The sequence below is a fragment of the Aethalodelphis obliquidens genome, unplaced genomic scaffold, assembly GCF_003676395.1.
Source record: "Aethalodelphis obliquidens isolate GAN/ISIS:26980383/991018 unplaced genomic scaffold, ASM367639v1 scaffold2, whole genome shotgun sequence".
In the NCBI taxonomy this organism is placed as follows: Eukaryota; Metazoa; Chordata; class Mammalia; order Artiodactyla; family Delphinidae; genus Aethalodelphis; species Aethalodelphis obliquidens.
Window position 1 is genome coordinate 2,115,033 of NW_020837946.1, and position 21,611 is coordinate 2,136,643.

General features: G+C 53.6%; 1 protein-coding gene across 3 annotated transcripts in view; it reads right to left on the reverse strand.

Annotated features, from left to right (window-relative positions):
• TWIST2 (twist family bHLH transcription factor 2) overlaps nucleotides 1–21,611 on the reverse strand; it is a 50,000-nt gene that overhangs the window by 19,675 nt on the left and 8,714 nt on the right. Inside the window, exon 2 of one of the 3 annotated variants that reach the window (XM_027116819.1) lies at nucleotides 19,541–21,275. The exons of 1 other annotated variant lie outside the window; for it this stretch is intronic. The gene's annotated coding sequence lies outside the window, so the exon portion shown is untranslated. Of the gene's footprint in view, nucleotides 1–19,540; nucleotides 21,306–21,611 lie in introns of those variants that run through there. One more of the 3 variants, XM_027116827.1, reaches the window with a different exon arrangement.

Sequence of the window (21,611 nt, forward strand, 5' to 3'; positions counted from 1 at the left end):
CGGGCCTCACAGGACGATGCCCTGGGCCCATCGCACAGGAGGTTCCACTGTCAAACCCAGATGCCCTAGGATGTGTGTCCCCTGGGAGCGCACCTGGACCAGTCTACCTGTCCCCCTGCGGCCCCGGCTCTCAGCAGCTGGGACTGCCCTGGGTTTCTGCAGAGCCCCTCAGGAAGCATCCTTCCACTTTGTTAAAAGCAGCTCTGTCCTTGGAGAGTGCTTAAGATTGAGTTATCACTTCTCAGTGATCCAAGCAGATTTGTTCCCTGAAAGGTCCCTCACATGGAACAAAATGAATCCGTGAGTTACAGACAAATCCGCTCCTCCCAAGGAGTTCTCCTCATGAATTCAAGTGCTTTTACAGATCATTAACTCCTGGGCCAAGAGGCCAGAGCAGGGAGGAAGCTGAGCTGGGTGTTGGTGGCCGCTGCCCCGAGGCCAATCAGAGCTGGGCCAAGGGGCTCCGAAACGATAATAACAGGAGTCATCGCTCACCCAAATTAAATTTACACATGCTTCTGAGCGCTGTCTGTCTTGTGAGGCCGGGCACCCTGGCACAGGGAGGGACACACGGCTTCTGCATTTCTGTTTGGGCCACAGCACAAAAGTGGAACAAAGCCCTAATCTGTTTTCCAGCCGCCGCCTAATTTCAGGTCCCGGCAGTTTGGAGAAAGCCAGTCAGTGCAGGTGGGCAGCAGTGCTGATGCAGAAGGGCCGGGGCTCCAGTACTTCCAGGAGAACACAGAGCTGGCCAGTTTGTCCCACATGGTGCCCTGGGCTCAGAGCAACTGGGCCGCTGGGAGAGGAAGGCGAGAGCCCTCGGGAGGAGGAGGAAAGCAGGGCCCAGGGTGTGGACAGGGGCTCAGAGCCAGAGGCGCCTGAACTTAAATCCTGCCTCTGTGTGCCTCTCTGAACAAGACAGTGAGAGAGAGAGAGACGAGACAGAGAGACAAGAGAGACAGAGAAGGGCATTACCTGACTCTTGGGGGTGGTGTGAGGCCTGTGGTGCGTGTGGACGGGAAGCCCAAGTGCACTCAGGTGGGCACCGTCTCCTCCCTCCAGCCCTGTGATGCCCAGTGTCCCCATCTGAAGGCTGAGCAGCTCCCCAGAAAGCACCCTTCACACAAACAAGTGCAGACACATAACTCCTGCTGGGACTTGCACAGAACTGCAGGCACAGGTGATGCTGAGAACGGACTTGCTGAATGGAACTGAGCGGAGGCGGGGCAGAGAGCTCGCAGCCAGGGAGGTGAGCCCGTCCCAGCTCAGGGGCAGCGACCCCACGCCAGGTGGGCACATCCTCCAAACCCAGCCCAGGTATGAGCCCCCACACTCCTCCCTGCGGTAGAGGCAGGCTACGGGCACGAGAGAGTGAGTGGATCAACGGATGAGTGAGGGGCACAGGGGTGAAGGGGCGCTGACTGCTCTCTATGACCCCCATTAGACCATGTGAGTGCACAGGGCTTGCTGGCTGGACGGGTGAGCGCCCACCACTCGCTCAACAGTAATAACGACAGTAACAGTTACGCCCCTTTGCTCTCCCTGCCTGAATGTGTCAGCGGCCCCAGGGTTCTGTCCGAGGTCCTTCTCTGCCCACCAGGCATACGGGGGCTTCCCTCCCTCCCCTCCTTGAGTCACTCCCCACCTGGTGGCCTCCCTTCACCCCGTCTGGATCTCCAACATGGAGACCTGCACGGCCATGAGCAGGTGAACCGCAAACGAGAGCCCCGAGAAAGATCGCTGCTCCTCCCTTGTGGGGAGTGGCGTGTCCTCTGGTCTTGGGGTGCCTGGTTCAGGGCTGCCAGCCCTAGGAAGCCCTTCCTGACCACCACCCCCCGCCTCCCCTCCACATGTCCAGCATGCTTCCCACCAGTGCGGCCTGACCAGGGGCCCCGGTCTGCACAGCTGTGATGTCCACAGCCCAGGGACCGGGGCTTAACTCAGGATGAGGTCCTGCTAACCCCCGGCTTGACGCCAGGTCCCTGGTTTCGGGGGTTGGAGGCAGCACATCAGGATGGCGGGGGAGTGATTTTCAGCACACGCCTCCCTAGCTGGGCACACTGGAATGGGGAGGGGGTAGCAGGGCAGAGAGAGGACGGAGTATTGTAGAAAAATCTACAAACAATTCTAATGTACATCCCCTTCCCAGCATCGGAGAATGGCTCGGCATCCCCGGCAGGAGGCTGTGTGCATGCGTGTGTGCGCGCGCGCTGGAGAGGACGACCACGAGGCACATCGGCTAAAGTGAGACACTTTTGAGAATGACAGGGGCACCGTCACTGATCAGGCTTGGAGAACAGGAGTGAACCAAGACGGTCCTGGGGATATGGGCAGGGACGGTCACCCTAGCAACAGGGCATCCACTTCTGACCCCTCCACCCCCACTCAGTCCAGCGGAGCCCTGGTCACTGATCTCACCAGGACGGCACTAACCCCACACCTCCCCAGGTGCTCGGGTCCCCGCAAGACCATAGGCTCAAAGGGGAGAGAGCTGTGTCCACCCACAGCAGTGACCCCTTCCTGCTCTTTGGCGCCTGCTGGGTTCTTTCTCTGCACAGAGCACACTGTGCCATTTGATATTATCCACTTAGAATTCTTTTCAGAATTATGGTCTCCCTTTCATTACTGGGTGTCCCAGCACTTCTGTGCGATCACGTGCCCTCACTTGGTATGTTTCACAGACAAATTCTCACCGCAGCCTCCAGAGGTAACATTGAGTGAAACATAAAAGTGGGCTCCTAAAGGTGGTGGGCACATGGGGTTTCCAGCTGAAAGCACCGACCCCACCCTGCCCAACTGGCGTCCTGTCCCCTCCATGAGATCTGTCCCCGCGGCCACACACAGCTTTCAGGCCACGATTAAGATGAAACCCACAGTCCTGGGGAAACGTTTCCATTCTGTGTTATCTCCGGAAGGAACAGACTCCACGTGAAACTGGGGACCTCGACTTCACCTGGAAGACAGATCAACCTGGCGCTGCCACCTGCACTTTCACGAGAGGCGTGGAGAGCAGCGCCCGCGTCCCTCTGGTCAGACCCTGACGATGGCCAGGACCCGGGAGGGCCCAGACGGGAGGGGCTCGGATGCCAGCAGGGCTGGCCCCTCTTTCTTCAAGGTGCCCTGGAGTTCGCAGTCTTTGGCTGCCATCTGACTCTAGATCAGAACACTGAAGGAGACGGTCAAGTGTAACTGTAACTCCAAAGGCAAGAGTGGGCTGCCTGCAGGGGTTCCAGACAGGCTGCGACAAAAGGCCAGCTGTGGGGTCCGGGGCTCACTGTTGAACCGCTGGCTCATGAACAAAGTGGGGTGCAGCCGGGAGGAGGGTCCCCTCCAGAGCTGGGGGCCATGGCCATTTGCAGAGAGCCTGGGTCTTCACAACTCCTGTGGCTATTCCTGCGAGACCTGGCAACCCCTCTTTCTGGAATTACACTCTGAATAGCCCCCCCCACCTGTACCTGGGGATGACAGATATCTGGGGTGTTTCCAAGCTCTCTGCAGCCCGACTTCATGCTTTCTTCTGGTGCCCAGGCTGCCCCTATGATTTCAGTACTGGAGCTCTGAAATCTCCCATCCGGCCACCCCAGCTTTCCTCCTCACGTTTCCTTGTCATAAATTTCTTCTTTCTGCCGTCCTCGTCTTCCCTGCGTCCCTGACAATAACTTTCTTGAATTAAAAATTACATTAAACATAGGAATTCACTTGAGAAAGAAATGACACCTTCACAGTCGTATGTTATTTGCAAACATCCTCACAGTAAGCAGAGCTTCTCATTCAGAAGCACACTGTGCTGGATTCCCCAGCTAAGAGACGTTCCTTCACAAAAGGCCTTCACTTTTCTTGTTAAGGATATAGGAGGTGTTGTTTATTTTTTGGTTTTATGAATGGCATCATTTTGTTTCATCATATAATCTAATTGGTTATTGCTAGCGTATATGAGGACGTTCTTAAAATTTATCTTCACTTAGTAAATGGCCTCTATCCTAAATGGTTTCCTTGGTTCTAATGGTTCTGAAGGGATTTCTTTCTTTGGTGATGGAGAGGGGGAAAAGCTTCCAGGTAGATAACTGCTTTACCTCGGAATAATAACATTGTTGCGGCTCTGCTTTCGAGCCGTTCTGTCTCTATTTCTTTTTCTTGTTTTACAGAATCATTGAAGTGTTCCAGGCAGTGTTACAACACAGAATCTTGGTGAGGATGCTCTTGACTTTCATGCCAAGGCAGTGACTGCCACGTCAGCTTTCAGAAGAGGTACTCTCCATGAGGGTGAGGACAAATCATTATCGTAGCTACTGGAGACTTTAAATACCAGAAGAAGAGATTTTAATATCAGAAATGCATTAAATTTTCTCAGATGCGTTTTCAGCATCTATTCAGATGATTCTATTTATTTTCTTTTTTGACTGTGGATGGGCTGAACGGCATGGCTCGGGAGGATGAGGAACAAGCTTAATGCTTCTGACACGTACTGACTGTGTGTCAACTGGTCTTCTGGTCCAGAAATAAAACCTCCTTGTCATGTGCTCTATTCTTTGGAAACCTTGCTGAATTTATTTTTCTTATACTTTATGTAGAATTTCTTCTAAGTTCCTCATGAGACAGGTCTGTGTGTTTGTTTGTTTCTTTTATCTTCGACAGGTTTTGGTTTATCATTATGACAAGCACTGAGGTGCTTTCTCTTTTTCTGAACTAGTTTCTGCGTGATGTTCAAGACGGTCTCCGGCGGGGGAGGCTTTTCCTCAGTCCCCAGGGGAGCGGGGACTACTTCCTGTCCAGGAAGTAGGGCAGGGGTGCTACTTCCTGTCTGAAGGACCCTTGAAAGTAGGAGAGAGTCCCCGGGACAGAGCCCACCTGAAGCCTGGCGTTCCTGGAGGCGCTTCATGAAGCATTTGACAACCATTTTTTCCCAGGCTTTGCTCCTCCCGATTTCAAAATTCTTCGGAGGGAGGAAAGTTACAAGCCATCTGGAGAGCCCCCGGTCCCCCTGCAGATCCTGCCTGGGGCCATCTTGGCTTCCCTCCCTCTAGCGAGGGCTCGCCGCTGCTGCGTCTCCCAAGAGGCCCTGGTCACCTCCACAGGCACCCAGGGGGCCGAGGCAGGGGCGGGCGACAGGGATGTAGTTCTACCAGCCCCCTCGCCCACGGGCAGTGAGTGGATGGGGCCTTGAACCCTGGCCTGTGGGCCTCAGGGCCACCCCCACTCCCCTAGGCATCCTGGTGCCTCCCTCCAGCCCTGCCAGATGGGGAAGCCCCCCAAGAAACTGGTTCCCTTGTCTTTTATTGACTTTTTTCTCTATTGCATCAGAATCTCCTGAGTAAACTTCCACTTGGGACTGAGAAGTGAGAGTCCAGGGGTCTTTGCCAAGGATCGGTGAGGTAACCCTTCCATCTATTTATTTATTTTTTTGGTACTTGGGGACTGGGTAGAAATGCGCAGACACCCATGATTCCCAGAAACCGGGCCGAGGGAAAACAGGCATCTTGGGAATCGGTCTGGCCTGATTTACGGCGTTCCCGTGACCCAGGTCAGGGAGCTGAAGTTCACGGCATTTTCTTGGAACCCACGTACTCCTAAATGTCCAGCTCACTGCAAGCCAGTCCCTCTTTCAAGGTGATGTGCTATTCTGCAGTTTCCTTACAAGGAACAAACGCCAGTCATGTGAAAATAAAGCAACCGGGAGGCACCTGTTAGAATGCCTGCCCACCATCACACAGACCTTTTTTTTTTTAACTCCTGTTTACTATCTTGTGTTTCAAAGCTTAATTCTACCGAAGTTAACCAGCTCCCCAGTATATACCTGCTTACAGAATTAGATTACGATTTACGCAAAGGCTGGGGAATGACAGCTTGGGCCTGGACCAGGTCCCCTGCTGGAGGACAGGCACCACATAGACTTTTACTTTTCTCTTCTTTGATCTGCGGAGCCGATTCATTTTTACCCCACGGAGGAGGCTCCTGGAGGAGCGGGAGTCTGTCCCAGCGGGTCACACTGTTGGAGGAGTCTTGGAAGTGGCCTTTTATCCTTGGCTAAGCCCTGCAACTGGGGCTCCCCTCTCCTCTGTCATCAGGGCTCCTTGAAGGGCCAAGTGTCCACCGTGTCTCACCCCAGAATGAAGAGACAGAGCTGGCTCCACTGTGGCCTGAGACCACGACGGTCTGCAGACGTCCCATCTCCCCAGCCAGGGTTTGCCCACTTGATTCAAGCCATTTAAGATCTGGGAAAGCCAATGAAAGTATTTCCTATTTTCCGCATTGTTCCCTGAGTCTTCTGGTAGTAAGAAAATAAATCATTTCAAGCTGTGGATGCCCCGCCGTCCTTCATTCATTTTTGCGCCTTCATGCATTCTACACCAAGCCATGGAAAGAGCGTACATGAGTACTGGCACTCCACAGGGAGGGGCCCAGTGTGGCAGAGAGAGAGGAAATATATCGCAGTAACACAGGTTCACCTGCACCTGGAGGGCTCAGGAGTATGGGAGCGCAGGGCAGGTACCTCTCTACCTGAAGCACAGCAGACATCCAGACAGTGCTCACCTTGGTCTTGTCAGGGAGGAAGCCTCTGTAGGTTCTCCAGGAGAGGAGAAAAGGGCCAGAATGTATGTCTTCATAAAAATACCTGCCGGCACTTGGAAATGGACCGGAGTCGGGGTTGGTGCAGACTGGACCCAGCAGGGAGAGAGTCAGTGGGCCAATGTCCAACCATAACACAAATCATTGCAAAAGTTCAGCCTTTTGTTTAGAAGCATAGGGACGCTGCAATGTCTTATCGGGCTGCATCCTAACATTTTTTCCATTCTTTTGCAAAAGAAGAACATTAAATAACTAAACTGGACTTTTTAAGCCCCAGTAATGTGGGACTGAAGCGGAACACTGCACTTGCAATTAAGATACCACAGGAGGAAAGGCGAGGGCTTTAAGCAAATGAGGTTTCCATTGTACTGGACTCGGCAACGCAGGAGGCGTTAACGAAAGCGCCTAGAGACACAGCCGTGTCCTCGCACCGTGGCTTCCCTTGAACAGTGGTGGCGGCTAACCACCCCCCATCCACACGGAGTGCCAGCCTTGGTCCGCCATTCCTCAAGAAACCCGTCATTTGGGAAGATGTCCCCACCCATCGTCATCTTGCCAGGGGCCCCGCGTCTTCCAGAAGGGCTCCTAACTTCTCCAAGACACAGACCGAGTCCCAGCCTGGTGTAGAACTGCAAGTGAATTATGATTTTTTTCCCTGAAGAAATATGATCAGCAAGGTTAGAGCGAGTTACAAAACAGCTCTGAGACGATACAGAGTCCCCGGGTTTGGGGACGGGGACAGTAGACCAGAGAAGCCCAGGCTTCCAGCCTCTCCCAAGTGAGATCTGACAAAACACACTTCGTTATTTTGTTTCTGGCGTTGAGCTGTTCCAGAACATTCCTTACAGGCTCACTTATCAAACCTTTCAAAGATAAATGTGACTTTTGGTCGGGTTTGGCTTCTGTCTCCCTGGCGGGGTGACTTGGTAACACATAGTTGTGTAGGGGGACACGCAGGTGTGGATTTCTGCTGTCTTCCCAGCCTGCCGCCTACAGCCAGCCCCACCCGTCCCCCACGCACACCCCACCCTCTGGGTGCTCTCAAGCCCCGTTCTCTCCACGTGGGGCTCCTCTGGCCACTCCCTGCCCAGGCCTGCTAACCCTTGATCTTGGCGGGATCCCTCACTCCATTCAGTCATCTGCCCAAGTCGCCTCTTCAGAGAAGCTTTAAGTGACCGCCGTGACACCAGCCTCCTGCCACCCCCCTCCCTGTCCCCGGCTTTATTTTCCTGGACAGCACCTGTGACTACTGACCTGACATCTGCTTCTTAGTGTGTGTTCCTGCCTGCTGTCCCAGGCCAAGCTCCGTGGTGGTGAGGACCATCTTTCTCTTCCCGGAATCCCAGTCTCTAACTGGGAGGCCAGCACACAGACAGAGCTCAATAAATTTCTGCCGAACGAAGGACCGAGTCCACCAAAGTGCCGCACCTTTGTCTGGCCTTCCCATGGCGTCCAGGAGATAAATCCACCGCTTCTTTGTTTGCAAACCACTGTCACAGCACGCTGACATCCGGCATCATAACTGGTGGCTTACATATCTGTCTCCCTGACTGCGGGGTGGGGGGCGGCGGGGGGCAACTCCTCCACGGGAGAGACCAAGTCATGATCACCTTTAGTCTCCAGACCCAAATATAAGGGCTGCAAACAGTCAGCGCCCAACAAATGCGTGTGCAGTGTGAAGACAGGGCTCTGAAGAAATAACTCCATCGCATAGTACCAGCTATTCTGAACTACCCCACACAGTGTGTGCTCTGGGCTGTATGTCTGCGACCTCAGACTTGCCACCTGCAGGAGGGGGAGACACGGTCCAGAAGGTGAACTGGCGTCTGCCGGGCCCGACGTGCCCACCTCCCCACCCCCAAGGCGTGTCCTATTTCATAATTCTCCGTTCCAAGAACATCCAAGGCCTGCTGTTTGAATGACCTTAAAGATACATATCTGTATCAAAGTAATAGACGTTGAACGCACCAAAAGAAACAGGATCCCACTTCCCTCCATAGAGTTGGCCAAAAAGTTACCAGATCTAAATGCAGATGAATAAAAAAGATGCCTGAGTCCTGGCCTTACAGCTCAGGCCACTGTCAGCCCAGAATTCCTGCCCCTGGAAGGAAGGTAAAATGAGCAAACCAAATGGCTTTTGCCTGGGCCAGCCTCCAAGTCAAAGGGCCCAAAAGTTGGCCCCAAACAGAACTAACCCAAGACTCCCAGCTAGGGGCCCTCAGGGGGATCTGACACCAGCAGATCGTGGAGGGAGTGGGGAAGGCAGGACCCTCGGTGGGGACCCACTGCCCAACACCTGTTCCTCTTTGCATCAATATGACAGGAACACCTCCTGAAAGTTTTTTTTTTTTAATTGTAGTAAAAAACATAGCATAACACACTACTATAGATAACTAAAAGGGCCTACTGTACAGCACAGGGAATTATACTCAATATTTTGTAATAACCTATAAGGGAAGAGAATCTGAAGAATATATATATTTACAGTATCTTGTTAGTTCAGGTGTACGGCAGAGTGATTCAGTTGTACATACGAATATGGAATATATGCTACATACGTATAGAATCAGTGAGTCACTGTGCTGTACGCCTGAAACTAACAAGATACTGTAAATCAACTATATTTCAGTTATTTTTAAATGTGAAAAAAAAATACACGGCCTAAAATGCGCCATCTTTACCATTTTAAGTGTATAGTTCAGTAGCGTTTAGAATATCTACACAGCTGTGAAACCAACCTCTAGAATGTTTTCATCTTGAAAAACTGAAACTCTGTACCCATTAAACAACATCTCCTGTTTTCCTCTCTGCCCAGCCTCTGTCTTAGGAGTCTGACACTCTAGGGATTTCATGTAAGTGGAATCAGACAGTATTTGTCTTTCTGTACCTGGCATGTTTCACTCAGCCTAATGTCCTCCGGGTTCATCCGTGTTGGAGCCTGCGTCAGAATGTCCTTCCTTTTTAAGGCTGAATAATACTCCACCATATGGATAAACTCCATTTTGCTGGTCCGTTCAACCCTCAGTGAATGTTTAGTGAATGTTGCTCCCACCTTTTGGCTACTGTAAATGATGTTGCTATGAACGTGGTGTACAGATACCTCTTGAAAGACCCCCCCTTTCAACACTTCTGGGTGTTTACCCAGAAGAGGAGTGGCTAGATCACCTGGTAATCCTATCTCTAAGTTGTGGAAGAACCTCCGTACTGTTTTCCACGGCAGCTGCACCCTTTTACGTTCCCACCCATGGTGCACAAGGGCTCCAGTGTCTCCACCTCCTTGCCAGCGCTCGCTGCCATCCTAGTGGGTGTGAGGTGGGACCTTACTGCAGATTTGATTTGCATTTATCTTATGATGAGTGACGATGAGCATCTTCTCCTGTACTTGTCGGCCATGTGTATATCATCTTTGGAGAAACGTCTACTCAGGTATTTTGCCCATTTTTAAATCGATCTTTATCGTCACTGTTGTCAAGTTCAGAAGTGCTTCACATACTCTGGACGTTAACCCTCTCAGATGCACAATTTGCACATATTTTCTCCCATCCGTAGCTGCCTTTTCACTCTGTTCATTGTGTCCTTTCACGCACAGAAGAGTTTTAAGTGGACGGAGTCCCGTTTGTCTATTTTTGCTTGCGTTTGCCTGTCTCCTGAAAGTTTTACTGAGAGCGCCCAGATTGTTCTTTTTGGACGGATAAAATTCCATCTCCATGGGGTGAAGAAGCTGCAGCAGCGGCAGCCGGTGCCAGCGCTTCTTGTGAAGTCCCTCACTCTCTTGACTGATCTCCCTTCTGTGCCCTTGCGTCCACGGTGCCCCCTCCTCCAGTGAGCCACACACGCGGTGCTTCCTCTCCGTGGAGTCCTCCCTGGGCTCTGCCTCTGCACAAAACACCTTCACTTTCAGGCACCTGCATCCCCCATGCCCACTCGACATGATCTGATTGCCCACGGACACCACGGTCCACCCGTGCCGACCACACAGTGTCCCCCCGTCACCAGTGTCAGCGCGGGCAGGGCCCACAGTGCAGGGCGTATGGCTGCAGCCGTGCTGAGCCATTGCGTTTGCTCCTTCTTCATCCCCTGCCTCTCCACACCCCCACCCCATCGCCGGACTGTCTTGGGGACTTGGTGGGTACAAGCCCCGGCACTCAGGGCTCCCCCAGTACTCTCCAAGCCATCAGACTACGTCCTGTCCCTGCTGAGCCCGGCTAGCCACGTCTGCGGGGGTGGGGGGGGGACAGAGGAGAGCATGGGGGTTCTGATCCCAGAGAATCACCCAGCTCAGAACACAGCGTATGTCACAGACAGAGCCACGGCCAGAGCCGCGTTGCTGCCCACCCCACTCCCCAGCATCTTCTGTCTTGTGAGGACCAGCAGCTGTGGTCCAGCCACTGATGGCGTGATGGAGTGACGCTGAGGAGACGAGACCCCAGTCCGGGCTGATCCTGCGCACAAGTTCTGTGTGACGGAGCACCCTCCCCTCGCTGAGACCCGCTGCCTCACCTCGGAACCAACATCAATGGGCTCGGGTTTTGCCCAGCGTGTACCAGCTCCGGGCAGGTGGCAGTTTGGGGCTTGGAGCCCACCAGCTCTAGACCCCCCCCCTCCCAGAGAAGGCCCCTGGGGCCTCGGCAGACGATGCCCAAGGGCCCTGGAGTCCTCGGGAGCCTCGGGCGGGTGCAGCCAGAGGAGTCCCAGTGGCTCGGGCTGACATCTGAGGGACGCATGTCTGGTCTATGTTGGTCTGTGTCTGCCAGGAGAGGTGGTCCAGGAGTGCCAGCCGCCTCCCTGGGCTTCCGTTAACTCCATTCCTTCTTTCAACCGTCCTTTCACTCCCTGTGAAGAGCCTCACCTGGCTGCGGGGAGCCTGCCTGGTGCCTCGGCCCTGCCGGGCGCCATGTCTGGCTCTTCCTCTCTCTGGCCTCCACCTGGCACATCCCTACCCTTTGGTTCCAGGCGTCCTCCTGCTCGCATCATCCAGGCCTTTGGGAATGCACCCAGAGACCTCTGGGAGGGATGCTCTGCCCCCGGCCTCCCAGCCCGCCCATCAGCTGCTTTCTGGTGAGGACGCTATTGCATTTCCGCCCTGGGTTCGAGGCATCTCCCAGGGGTGATGTGAAGCCCACAGCTGGCGGCCAGCCTTTCCACCCAGCCCTCGGTCTCTAGATGCCGTCTGCTGGCAACTAGCCCAGGGCAGGCAGGCCGGGCCTTCCGCAGCCCTGCAGTAACTGCTTTCTTCTGCTTTCTCGCAGGGAACTCAGCCTCGACGCTCTCCCGTCACAGCCCACCCCACGCCAGAAGCCGGGCTGGGATTCTCCTTATTGCACCTCCACCCTCAAAGCCACTGCATAAAGCCTGGTGAGAAATGAGTATTTTACTGAGTGTGTGTGTGTGTTTGTGTGTGCTGTGGGCAAAGGAGATAGCACTTAGTGTACAGCACTTCAATCCTCAAATCACAAATCACAGTCCCGCCCCCCCGATCCAGATGTATCTCTTCCCGCTATTCTCCCCTCTGCTAGGATGCACTGAAGAAGTTTCTCTCCCTCTCTCTCTCTCTCCCCCCACTTCCCTCTCCACCCCCTCCTTTTGCAGACAGCAGTTCAGGAGCTGTGTTCCTTCCAATGTCACAGCCCCCCCTTCCGGCAAACTGCCACAGGCTTCTAGGATGGACAACGCTTACAGGGAGAGGCCGACTCTGTTCCCAGCAAACTCAAGGCCCCCCAGCTTCCAGGAGCGTTCCCCTCAGAAGGCAGCGAAGGAACTATAAATCACAAATACTTTTTCCTGTCACAAGAGAAAATGTGCTTTTGTATCACAGACACAGCATAATTTCTTTGTGTACTTGGTAGGGAAACAGAGGGTCCTCCTGCAATCCCCTCCCCTGCATTTTTGCATCATACAAACACACGCTGTGTACAGACCACATGCCCGGCCTCGGGCTGGGCCAGGCGGGTGGACGTATAAGCGAGACGTGGTCTTGGAGGCACTCGAGAGATACTGGGCAGTCAGACGTGCCTGGAGAGAGTTACAGCAACAGGGCCACTGTGAGGGGAGCATGGCGGGGGTCACAACAAATGCCACAGTCCCCCCAGAGAAGGGGACATGGGACAGGGGTGCCAGAGGGGCGGAGGCGGGGGCACGCTAGCACAGAGCATGAGGAGATGGGTGTTTTCAGGACACAACACTAGGATTTGCTCATTCACTCCACCTGTTCCAATGGAACACCTGTTCCAGGTAGCTCCCCTGCAGGTGCAGAGCACCGTGTGAAAGGGACAGACCTGCCCCCCTGGTGGAGCTGATCGGGGAGGATGCCCGGGGTTAAAAGTGCACAGAAGCCGCAGCCAGGAGGGAACCTGGAGCAGTGCTGAGGGCAGGGGTGGGGTAGCGGGATGGCCAAAGAATTGACATTCGACGGGGCCCAGGGGAGGCAGCACTTCGTACGCCATGTTACGGATATTTCTCCATCAACCATGGAGGTGATTAGATGAGATCAGTGACTTGCAGACATGCCCTGGCTGACTAGGTGACGGATGTCCTGAACGACAGGATAACACTACACACCTACCAGGAGGGCCACAACCCAGCATGCTGACATCACCAAAGGCTGGTGAGGTTGTGGAGCAACAGGAACTCCTGGTCAGCGCAGGGGTGCGGTGGGGGCGGGGGCTGCAGGACGGTGCAGCCACTTGGGAAGAGAGTTTTATGCTTTCTTACAAAACTAAACCTATTCTTTCACCCTGTGATCCAGCAAACGCACTCCTTGGTATTTACCCAAAGGAGCTGAAAACTTACGTCCACACAAAAACCCACACGTGGAGGTTTTTACAAGTTTTATTCACAATTGCCAAAAACTTGGAAGTAACCAAGATGTCCTTCAGGAGGTGAATGGATAAGTAAACCGTGGCACATCAGACAATGGAATGTTATTCAACACTAAAAAGAAATGAGCTATCAAGCCCTGAAAAGACATGGGGGAACCTTAAATACACATCAGCAAGACACAGAAGCCCATCTGAGAAAGCTCCGTACTGTATGATTCCAACTGTGTGACATTCTGGAAGAGATAAAGCTATGGAGACGGGAAAGAGATCAGGGGTTGCCTGGGGTTGGGGGGATGGAGGGATGAAAAGGCAGAGCACAGAGGATTTTTAGGGCAGTGAAACTATTCTGTATGACCCTACAATGGTGGATACACATCATTAAACATTTGTCCAAACCCACAGGATGTACCACACCAAGCGTGAGCCCTGATACAGACTCTGGGGGATGATGACGTGTCCGTGCAGTTTCATCAATTGTGACGAATGCTCCACTCTGGTGGGAGAGGCTGTGTGTGGGGGTGGCGGACGGTATATGGGAAATCTCTGTACTTCCCCCTCAATTTTGCTGTGAAAATTAAACTGCTCTTAAAAAGTAGTTGAATAAAAAGGATAAATTAAATAAACAAAATTTTTTTTTTTGTTTATTGTTTATTGTCCTAAGATGGGCCCAGAAGAAGGGCCCCAACCGTCCCCTGCCGGGCAGGGCACTGAGTGACAGGAAATGTTCCCTTATTGGGAAGCACATCCGATCCATGCTGGCGCTGTGTAGACAGTGGGGAGTCTTCCCTACTGACAGGGAGCATCACATCTGCTTGTTTACCTACGCCACACATTTAAACAGGGAGCCGGGATTCTCTGGGTCAGAAGGAACATGTTTCTAATACCACAGCAAACGAAACAAGCTCCGTGACAAGTCTATAGGTTCACCTCGTCCCCGGGCTCTGTAAGTTCAGAGGCTTCACCCCTGCCTAGTGGGTTGATGCCCAGGAGGGTAACCTGGGTTGGGGAGGGTTGAATCCATTTCTGGACCTGGGGCTCCTGTGTTCAGGCTGAATCATGACCAGCCTGCCTTGCTGAATCCTGACAGCATGGAAACAGAAACGCACAGGCGTGGCGACCTGTGGGGGGTGGCTGGAAGCAGAATCAGCCTCCCCCCACCCCCACCCCCACCCTCCTGGCAGAGAGCTGCATGGGCTCCCGCAGGCAGTGGGCAGGGGCGCAGGAAATGCCACCGGTGCGCAGCCAGCATCCAGGCCCAACCCTTGCTCTCTCCCCAGGGAACGGCACATGGGGGTCCCCATCTCGTCTGAAATAGAGATCCCCAGTGTGACCACCCATCCCAGGAACAGGAGGGGGCGTCTCACGTTTCCGACCACCTGCTGAAGGCACAGACCACCTGCGGGCACTTCCTGGCTCCGCCCACTGCAGCTAGATGGCCTCAGCTAAGGCCCCTCAGTTTCCCCATCTGGGCATCGGGAGTAAGGGCACACACCTCGCTGGGCCATTTTCAGGATTAAAGTAACTCTACGTGCCAAGTGCTGGGACCCCTAAATACTCCGCATTACAGCCTCAGCGAGCACCCTCACTGGTCTTCCTTTGCTCCCTGAGCTTCTCTGGGGCAACGCGGCTCCTCCCTCTGAACCAGTCTGCGGGGAGAGAGGAGGCCCCTCACATCGCCACGCGGCCAGGCCCGCGGTGGGAGGCACCCCTCCGAGCCACCCCCAAACCTTGGTGCCAGCCAGCTGCACCTGGCGGGCTTCACAAACCCCCTTCCTTGGCACACAGGAGCTCAGAGAAGGGGGCTGCTTGAGGGGAGGTGCCCAGCGGGCACTTCAGAGGGGGCCGAGCGCAGGGCGTGGAACAGGGTCCCTCCTATGCCCGTGCAGGCTGGGCAGGGTGCACCAAGGGGCGGTGGACCCCTGGCAGGGGGGACCCTGGCTCCGTGTCTCTGCAAAGCAGCCAAGGCCTGCACCCGCCTCCCCCAGACCCGTCTCGGCCCGGCTGTGCCCCACGGCACCAGCTTCCCTGCCCCGGTCCCACCTGGTCTAGGCCCCGGCCCGGGTTCCGACCTCCTGCGCCCCCGTTCCCCCGGCCGAGGCTGACCGTCGGGGGCAGGGCGCCGCCTCCTGCCCTGTGCTCCTGGCGCCCCACTCGGCCTTCCTGCTCTGTTTATTTGCGCAGCTAGAAGACAAAAAGCCATCGCTCTGACTCACTCATGCTCCCCCGTCGGCTCTGATTCATGCAGGAGGCCCACGGCGGGGACTAACCCGGCCGTTAACCTCCTGGTTTCTTTATGTCTCTACAGCAAAGGCAACTGTGGTTTCGGATTGAGAATTCAAGCACAGCTCGCTGCATCCGTGTGCTCACGGGCGTACTGCAGAGGACAGACAGCCTGGAGGAGAGTGTCTGCCCGGGGCTTTCCCTCCTGGAGACTCAGCGCCACTCCACCCGGCACTGATGGAAACCTACAAACATTTCAGCCATCCTTCTGAAAAGGATTTGGCCATCTGGCAAGGGTGGTCCCAGAATGTGCCAGAAGCCTGCATCCGCGCAGCCCAGGGTGTGAAAGAAGACAGCCTCAGAGCAAATTAGATTACGGTTCAGAGCTGGAAAGGAAACGTGAGACTCAGAGCTGGGGGCTCAGCCCAGGGACACTAGGTTGGGAGGTGCAGGTGTGATTCAGATAGTAGGTGAGGCTGCAAACCACCGGGGTCCAGGCTTCTAGGGAACCTGACTTGTCAGGATGGGAGGGGGCGTCAACCCACCGGCACCGCCAGCTTCTGCTTCAGTCCTGAACGTGTGCCGTTCATTCCCGAAGGCCAGGAGCGGGGGTGGGGTGGGGGGGGGGGGGGGGGGGGTGACTGATCTGAACCTTGGATTCCAGTGACTGGTGAGCACAAGCGCCTCCAGAAGGTAAGGAGGCTTCTCTCTTGGGGTTCCTCTCAGTCTGGATTCGGGGACAGTCAGTCCACTGTATTTTCTCCACTTGCTTCCACAAATCTGAAGTGGTTTATGATTAAGAGCATATATCCCCAAATACAGAAAAGAAAAGAAAGACAAATGAGGATGCTGAAACCAAACCGAGGGCGGGGTGACCACAGGGGAAGAGGATGAGCTAATTCCTGTAATTAACGCTTATGCCGATCTGCCCAGGAGATAAGGGCAGAAAGCAGAAAGGTACATGGTCCCCCCCCCCCGCCCCGCCCCCACCAGAAGAAGCCGGCCTGGGGTCCCGGTAGGGAGCCCAGCTGGGCCAAGTTGATGGGTTCTGGAAGAAGACATCAAATGGTCCCAGCATTAAAGGCCCTCTGACAAAACGGTGGACAGGGGACAGGGTAGTGACGGTGGATTACAGAAGATAACAAAAAATATATATTTCACATGTTACTTCAGTAGGAACCAAAGTTGTGACATGGAGTGAAAGTTCCAGCGAGGGCGGATCTGCAGGAGGGCAGAAGGCTGTCTTGCAGGAGCCCTGCTTTACCAGCGTGGGCCTGGGGGTCGGAGGGTTAACCAGAGTCCAGAGGAAGGGATGCTTGGTAGGAGCCTTCCACCCTCCCTCGCAAGCGTCCTGGTTGGTTTTCTCAAATTGCCTAAGTGATACATGGCATTTGCGGAAAATTTGGAAAATAAAGAAAAGCAATAAAAATAAGAAGGAAAGGAAGATTTTCCACTAACATTCTGGTCTACAGACACGTGTCCTTACCTTTCTCTCTCTCTCTGGACGAACATACCCACGCAAGCACACTCTGAATTTTCAACCTGGGATCATATGTTCTGTTCCATTGTATAACCGTTTCCCTCACATTATTAAATATTTGCTTACGATACCAAATCTGCTGATGGTATCGTGTTCCAGAACATGGCTAAACTGCACAGCTTATTCAAGCGATTCATTCAGGACATTTTAAACATTTCCCTCATATTAACAAAGCTGATATGAACGTGTCTGCTGCTGGGCAGAGCCACCGTGATTCACTCAAAGAAACATCCTAGAAGTGCATTGGCTCCATCCAAGCCTATTTCCAATTCTTCAATCTTTTTTTTTACCTACTGTCAAAACCTCTTTAGAAAGATTTTACAGTGTATCTTCTCCCTGGCAGGGACAAGAGGACCTGCTTCCTCACCGTTTCTTCAATAATGGGAATTATCATTATCTCTATGAATTTTCCACTTTAGTAAAAGAATAGTATCCTCCTGTTTTATTTTGAATTTCTTGGCTACTGTTGAAGTTCAACACTTTTATATGTGCATAGACCAACTGAACTTCTTTCGTAAGTTCATATATTTTGCCCTTATTTTCTACTGGGTGATCGTCTTTTTTCTTATGGATTTTTAAGGGCTCTTTGTCTCATAAGAATATTGATCCATTATAAAACACAGTGTAAATATTTCCTTCGCAGTTCATTGGAAAATTCTGGATATCCTAGTTTTCTGGTATTTGGAAGTTTCATTTTTTAACTGAGTTGCAGTTATTCCTTCTCTTCGTGACTTGTGTCTGCTGTTCCTCAGATGACCAGCCGCAGGGGCCAGGGCAGTGAAGGTTTCACATCAGCACCGTCATTTCCATCCCCTCCATATCCACTGTCAGGCTCTGCGGCGCTCCTGCTGCACCCCAGCCGGTGGGCTGGGGGTGGACACACGTGTCAGTGATCCCCGCCGGACAGAGCCATGGACCTTGACGGGACAAAACGACATTCATTTTGTCCGCCAGGGTTCACCAGGAGGCCTGATTTTCTATTAGCTTTGACGGCGATGTTTTCATGGAGAGGTTGGGTGGGTGGACATTGTGACACCCGACTGGCTGCAGGGACAGTGAGAAGGACGGGGTAGGTGGGAGGGGGCACCCTGTGTGTGTGCGCCCAAGGGTGCCGACTTAGTTCCCGTCACCCGGACGGTTATATGAAAACCAGCTGCAGGAAGGATGGAGCCCACCCGCCCAACATGACACTGCCCTACCCCGGGTGCTGGCCCAGTGTCCACAGTGTGTGGCACCCAGGGGGATATGGTGAGCCCCCGGTTCAGTTACTCAGAGCAGAGGTGGCCGGAGAGTGGAGCAGTGTCCCCAGGTACAGGAGCGCTGGGCTGCACTCGTGAATCAGAGACCATCCCCTCTGCACCTGGGCTCCGTCCTCACAGCTGCAGGAGGAAGCACGTGGCGTTGATGCCTCGGGGCCCCAGGACAAGACGCGTCTGGCTTGCGGGGGTGACCCGGGTTCTTGTCAGGCGGCGACACAACTTAACTAGGGGGCCGGCAGGCAACCTGTCCTGTCCTCCTGCCTCAATCTGAGTTCTCTCTCTCAGCAGCTTGAGGGAAACTGTCTGCCTCTCTTCTTCCCTCCCTGGTGGTTTTCTTTTGGGGGGAGGGGTGCACAGAGGACCAGGAAGGGGGGAACTGCAGCAGCAAATTTGCTTTCAGCCACTCACCCCTCCTGGTGAGATTCTTTCGGACCTGCTTCGTGTTCTCCTGAGCCCTCCAGTCTGATTCTCAAAACACAGTCCGTGAGCCCAACACTATCTCTGGGGTTTCTGCAAGTGTCTCAAAGTGCTGACTGCACGACACCACGAAGGTGATGGCGTCTTTAGAAGTGGAACTGAATCACGGCGGAGGAAGCACTCTCCCACCCGTCTCCCTTGGTGGGTCTCTGGGGCACAGTGGCTCAGGAAGCAGGTGAGGAGTTAACTCAGCAGTGGGGAAAGGAGAGAAAAAAGATCAAAGGAGAAAAAACCACCCAACTGGCCCCGAATGATGGCGTGCCACCCCTTTCCCCATGTCCCTCTCTCTGGGGGCAGGCCCCACCATGCTGGTCACATGTCCACTCTGCACTGGGCTAGGGTCCCAGCCCTTAGAAGGTGGCACTGGAGAAAGAGAGGGATTTACCCAAAAGAGCAGCGCAGGGCCAGAGGCCCCCGTTCTCAGGAATCACCAGCTCGGGGTGGCCACAGCACCCCCTTTGAGGGTCTCTGAGCCTGCGAACCAGACTGAGATAGGCACACTCGTGGGCAGGCCCTGGGCTTTAGGGAGCCCATTGCTGGACGCGACGGGTCCAAATGCTCCTGGGCCACCCCTGCAGCAGGTGTGAAGATGCTCCCCGTTCTTGTCTGTTGGGTCGATGGCTGGCAGGGCAGAACCTTGGGGCCACTCCCGCCCCTGCGCCCCTCCCCCCCGGAACCCCAGTCCACCGTGGAGAGGCTTCCAGAGACACAATCAACAGGCCGCTAAGTGTGTTAGCAGAATTGTCTGAGGGACTTTTTTTATGAACACATTAGGAAAGAGATTTCAAAAGGAAAATGCTTTTCGGCAACACAACTTGACTAGATGAGAAGCATCTGATAAGCGCTGAATCAAGTGGATAAGCTGGATTACGTCTCTGGAAAGTGGAGAAAAGGTAAAGGTTTAGCACCCCTCCACCCCCAAATCCCATCAAGTCACCAGAGAGGGCCACAGTCTGACTCAGGACTTTTTTTCTTTTTTTTTTTTTTTTGCTGGCAGAATACACAATTCATCATTTTAACCATTTTAAAGTATACAATTCAGGAGAACTTTACACTGTTGTGCAAACATCATCGCTATCTCGTTCCAGACCTTTTTCATCACCCCACACAGAAATCCCACACCCATTAAGCAATTGTGTCCCGTCCTCCCTCCCCGCCAGTCCCTGGCAACCACGAATCTACTTTCGCCTGTTCCGGATATTTCATGTCAATGGAATCGACGCTATTTGGTGTTTTGTGTCTGACTTCTTTAACTCAGCGTAATGTTTTCAAGATTCACCCACGCTGTAGCATGAGCCAGTACATCACGCCCTCTGGCTGAGTAGTCCTCCACTGTATGGAGAGACCGCACGGTACTGACCCCTTCCTCAGCTGATGGACACCTGTATTGTTTTCACCTTTGGCTATTGTACACAGCACTGTTATGAACGTGAGTGTGCACTTCCGTATGAACACCTGCTTTCAATTCTTTGGTGTACATACCCAGGAGGGAATGGCTGGGTGCTACTGGCTCTTGGAATTTTGATAACCGCAGGACTGTGAGAAACTTACCCCATCATTTTGCAAGGCAGGAAAACTGAGTCCCAGCGAAGCTATGACACACCTCAGCCCAAAAATGCAGGGCTGAGAGCAGGAAATTGATGTCCACTGCATGTTCAAATTCAGGAAAAGTCCTGTTTGGATTCTCAATCCCCTGGACCCAAGACAATGGGTTTTTCCCAACAGATTCACTTGGGGACCTAGCCCGCCCCTACAAGAGCAACTTCCTTTGCTTTCTGTCTGATTAAAATTCCTCCAAATAGAAAAATGCCATGTCAGGGAAATTCACTAAGGGAAAGAACTGCATATGATTTGTTCTGGAAACGGTGATTTCACTGAAGAGCAAAATCCATTGGGGAGAGGCTCGTTGACCACATGTAGTCGTGAACATTTAAAACCTCCAGAATTCACATTGTGAAGAGTCACACAGGAGGGAGCACGGTGGGTGCCAGGAGCCAGAAACACACCAGCTTTGCTCTTTGTGTCCTCACTTCCCCTTTGCCTCTTTCTGGTTAGCAAAAGTGAAATTATGTAATTAACATTGAATGATACTCGCTGTAACTTTCAAAAAATACACAACACAAGCTGACTGTCCAAGAGCTTGCTTCATAAAATCTGCACATTGACACGCTTCTGAGGAACGAGCCAGGAGGATGAACTCTGTCGTCCTTGCAAATAACGCTTTATCACCATTCAGAGAACTCGGCGGCTCCAGCAGAAGGATGCTTCCCAAGATGGCCAGCATGGTGAGTTGGCTTCTCTCAGCAAAGCCAGGCGCGTTCTGTTTCCCCTGTGAACCTCAGTGGTGGGCGGGTGTCATCTCCTGGAAGTCTGCTGTCTTTGGACCAGCGAAAGCTTCAAAGTGAAATTTGACAGTGGGGTTATCTACAGGAGGAGGAAACCAGTGCTGAGTTCCCACGTCTTCTCGTTAACCCTGGCAAAGGCTGAGCCACGCTGGCTGACACTCAGCCGTTCGTCCGCGTGACCTGAGGGCAGATCAGCAGCAGCTCCGAGGCCAGTCAGGCCCAGCTGAGCACCCGCCTCCTGGGCTCCCCTCGCCTATGCAGGGTGTTCGCTCAGCCACCGCGCTCTCAGGGACCTCTGCTTTCTCTGGTACCTGGGGCACCCGCTGCCTCTGGTGGGGTCCTGCAAGTCGGGCGCCACCTCTGGGACGTCTGGGATGGCCCTCTC